Source organism: Tachypleus tridentatus, unplaced genomic scaffold (assembly GCF_004210375.1).
Source record: "Tachypleus tridentatus isolate NWPU-2018 unplaced genomic scaffold, ASM421037v1 Hic_cluster_2, whole genome shotgun sequence".
NCBI lineage: Eukaryota > Metazoa > Arthropoda > Merostomata > Xiphosura > Limulidae > Tachypleus > Tachypleus tridentatus.
In genome coordinates, this window is record NW_027467782.1 from 69,722,464 (window position 1) to 69,726,928 (window position 4,465).

A 4,465-nucleotide genomic window follows, 5' to 3' on the forward strand; every position below is an offset into this window, starting at 1 on the left:
ATATACGCTATTGGAGCTGGAATTACCGCGGCTGCTGGCACCAGACTTGCCCTCCAATAGATCCTCGTTAAAGGATTTAGAGTGTACTCATTCCAATTACGGGGCCTCGATAGAGTCCCGTATCGTTATTTTCGTCACTACCTCCCCGTTCTGGGAGTGGGTAATTTGCGCGCCTGCTGCCTTCCTTGGATGTGGTAGCCGTTTCTCAGGCTCCCTCTCCGGAATCGAACCCTGATTCCCCGTTACCCGTTACGACCATGGTAGGCGCATAACCTACCATCGACAGTTGATAAGGCAGACACTTGAAAGATGCGTCGCCGGTGCTAGACCGTGCGATCAGCCAAAAGTTATCCAGAGTCACCATCATTTGCGGACCGAGGTCCGATTGGTCTTGGTCTAATAAATGCGCTCGTCCCGTGAGGTCGGAGCTTTGTTGCATGTATTAGCTCTAGAATTACCACAGTTATCCAAGTAGGAAAGTACGATCTAAGGAACAACGGCTGGATAATGAGCCATTCGCGGTTTCACCTTATTTCGGCATGTACTTAGACATGCATGGCTTAATCTTTGAGACAAGCATATGACTACTGGCAGGATCAACCAGGTATCTTTTCTCGTTCGGTGCAAGCCACCCGCTCCAACGGCGAGTAGAAACACCACTCTCGAATCGGCAGACGCGTGGCTAGATACACGCCTGCCGTTCTCTGTCTACTTCGTGTCACCAATCACGAGACAGACCTCTTACACACTCTAGAGTACGAGTTCTCCAAAACAACAGTTCCGATAAAACGAAACAAACTAGGGCGTATCAGGAAGAACCGACCTTCGGAGGACAGCTCAACCCACACTAAGCTATATCGAAAATGATGCATATTCCGATGTCTCGGCATGGTTACCCGAAACTCGTCGCATCAGCAGTGGGAACAGAACGTCTTTCGTAACAAAGACAATCGTTAATCGCTCGGATTAACTCGTACGCGTGCGGTCGAACGCACGTACTGCTTTTATCCCCGCTCGGACCGAGAGGGAAAGGAAACAGTCACCGTTATTGACGTGCCCCGTGAAAGGGAAGGGCCGCTCGGACCCTTGGTTTGACAAGCTGAAATTCAACGGCTCGTGCAGAGCACGCTGCGGGTCCAGCATCCCTTGTGTCTCTGACTGAGACCGGCTAATCGCTCGGATTAACTCGTAGGCGTGCGGTCGAACGCACGTACTGCTTTTATCCCCGCTCGGACCGAGAGGGAAAGGGAAACATTCACCGTAAATAACATTCCCCGTGAAAGGGAAGGGCCGCTCGGACCCTTGGTTTGACAAGCTGAAATTCAACGACTCGTGCAGAGCACGCTGCGGGTCCAGCATCCCGTGTGTCTCTGACTGAGACCGGCTAATCGCTCGGATTAACTCGTAGGCGTGCGGTCGAACGCACGTACTGCTTTTATCCCCGCTCGGACCGAGAGGGATAGGGAAACAGTCACCGTTGTTCACGTGCCCCGTGAAAGGGAAGAGCCGCTCGGACCCTTGGTTTGACATGCTGAAATTCAACGACTCGTGCAGAGCACGCTGCGGGTCCAGCATCCCGTGTGTCTCTGACTGAGACCGGCTAATCGCTCGGATTAACTCGTAGGGGTGCAGTCGAACGCACGTACTGCTTTTATCCCCACACGGACAGAGAGGGAAAGGGAAACAGTCACCGTTGTTCACGTGCCCCGTGAAAGGGAAGAGCCGCTCGGACCCTTGGTTTGACATGCTGAAATTCAACGGCTCGTGCAGAGCACGCTGCGGGTCCAGCATCCCGTGTGTCTCTGACTGAGACCGGCTAATCGCTCGGATTAACTCGTAGGCGTGCGGTCGAACGCACGTACTGCTTTTATCCCCGCTCGGACCGAGAGGAAAGGGAAACAGTCACCGTAAATAACATGCCCCGTGAAAGGGAAGGGCCGCTCGGACCCTTGGTTTGACAAGCTGAAATTCAACGACTCGTGCAGAGCACGCTGCGGGTCCAGCATCCCGTGTGTCTCTGACTGAGACCGGCTAATCGCTCGGATTAACTCGTAGGCGTGCGGTCGAACGCACGTACTGCTTTTATCCCCGCTCGGACCGAGAGGGAAAGGGAAACAGTCACCGATATTGACGTGCCCCGTGAAAGGGAAGAGCCGCTCGGACCCTTGGTTTGACATGCTGAAATTCAACGGCTCGTGCAGAGCACGCTGCGGGTCCAGCATCCCGTGTGTCTCTGACTGAGACCGGCTAATCGCTCGGATTAACTCGTAGGCGTGCGGTCGAACGCACGTACTGCTTTTATCCCCGCTCGGACCGAGAGGGAAAGGGAAACAGTCACCGTAAATAACATGCCCCGTGAAAGGGAAGGGCCGCTCGGACCCTTGGTTTGACAAGCTGAAATTCAACGACTCGTGCAGAGCACGCTGCGGGTCCAGCATCCCGTGTGTCTCTGACTGAGACCGGCTAATCGCTCGGATTAACTCGTAGGCGTGCGGTCGAACGCACGTACTGCTTTTATCCCCGCTCGGACCGAGAGGGAAAGGAAACAGTCACCGTTATTGACTTGCCCGTGAAAGGGAAGAGCCGCTCGGACCCTTGGTTTGACATGCTGAAATTCAACGGCTCGTGCAGAGCACGCTGCGGGTCCAGCATCCCGTGTGTCTCTGACTGAGACCGGCTAATCGCTCGGATTAACTCGTAGGCGTGCGGTCGAACGCACGTACTGCTTTTATCCCCGCTCGGACCGAGAGGGAAAGGGAAACAGTCACCGTAAATAACATGCCCGTGAAAGGGAAGGGCCGCTCGGACCCTTGGTTTGACAAGCTGAAATTCAACGACTCGTGCAGAGCACGCTGCGGGTCCAGCATCCCGTGTGTCTCTGACTGAGACCGGCTAATCGCTCGGATTAACTCGTAGGCGTGCGGTCGAACGCACGTACTGCTTTATCCCCGCTCGGACCGAGAGGAAAGGGAAACAGTCACCGTTATTGACGTGCCCCGTGAAAGGGAAGGGCCGCTCGGACCCTTGGTTTGACAAGCTGAAATTCAACGCTCGTGCAGAGCACGCTGCGGGTCCAGCATCCCTTGTGTCTCTGACTGAGACCGGCTAATCGCTCGGATTAACTCGTAGGCGTGCGGTCGAACGCACGTACTGCTTTATCCCCGCTCGGACCGAGAGGAAAGGAAACAGTCACCGTAAATAACATTGCCCCGTGAAAGGGAAGGGCCGCTCGGACCCTTGGTTTGACAAGCTGAAATTCAACGACTCGTGCAGAGCACGCTGCGGGTCCAGCATCCCGTGTGTCTCTGACTGAGACCGGCTAATCGCTCGGATTAACTCGTAGGCGTGCGGTCGAACGCACGTACTGCTTTTATCCCCGCTCGGACCGAGAGGGAAGGGAAACAGTCACCGTTGTTGACTTGCCCCGTGAAAGGGAAGAGCCGCTCGGACCCTTGGTTTGACATGCTGAAATTCAACGACTCGTGCAGAGCACGCTGCGGGTCCAGCATCCCGTGTGTCTCTGACTGAGACCGGCTAATCGCTCGGATTAACTCGTAGGGGTGCGGTCGAACGCACGTACTGCTTTATCCCCGCTCGGACCGAGAGGAAAGGAAACAGTCACCGTTGTTGACGTGCCCCGTGAAAGGGAAGAGCCGCTCGGACCCTTGGTTTGACATGCTGAAATTCAACGACTCGTGCAGAGCACGCTGCGGGTCCAGCATCCCGTGTGTCTCTGACTGAGACCGGCTAATCGCTCGGATTAACTCGTAGGCGTGCGGTCGAACGCACGTACTGCTTTTATCCCCGCTCGGACCGAGAGGGAAAGGGAAACAGTCACCGTAAATAACATGCCCCGTGAAGGGAAGGGCCGCTCGGACCCTTGGTTTGACAAGCTGAAATTCAACGACTCGTGCAGAGCACGCTGCGGGTCCAGCATCCCGTGTGTCTCTGACTGAGACCGGCTAATCGCTCGGATTAACTCGTAGGCGTGCGGTCGAACGCACGTACTGCTTTTATCCCCGCTCGGACCGAGAGGGAAAGGGAAACAGTCACCGTTATTGACGTGCCCCGTGAAAGGGAAGGGCCGCTCGGACCCTTGGTTTGACAAGCTGAAATTCAACGACTCGTGCAGAGCACGCTGCGGGTCCAGCATCCCGTGTGTCTCTGACTGAGACCGGCTAATCGCTCGGATTAACTCGTAGGCGTGCGGTCGAACGCACGTACTGCTTTTATCCCCGCTCGGAACGAGAGGGAAGGGAAACAGTCACCGTAAATAACATGCCCCGTGAAAGGGAAGGGCCGCTCGGACCCTTGGTTTGACAAGCTGAAATTCAACGACTCGTGCAGAGCACGCTGCGGGTCCAGCATCCCGTGTGTCTCTGACTGAGACCGGCTAATCGCTCGGATTAACTCGTAGGCGTGCGGTCGAACGCACGTACTGCTTTTATCCCCGCTCGGACCGAGA

At 55.6% G+C, this 4,465-nt stretch overlaps 1 non-coding gene across 1 annotated transcript in view; it reads right to left on the reverse strand.

Moving 5' to 3' along the window:
* LOC143243503 (small subunit ribosomal RNA) overlaps positions 1-607 on the reverse strand; it is a 1,805-nt gene extending 1,198 nt beyond the window's left edge. The window contains exon 1 of the ribosomal RNA XR_013024627.1: positions 1-607. This exon is cut by the window's left edge and continues 1,198 nt beyond it. This is a non-coding gene — a ribosomal RNA (small subunit ribosomal RNA).
* Between the last annotated feature and the right edge of the window lie 3,858 nt (positions 608-4,465).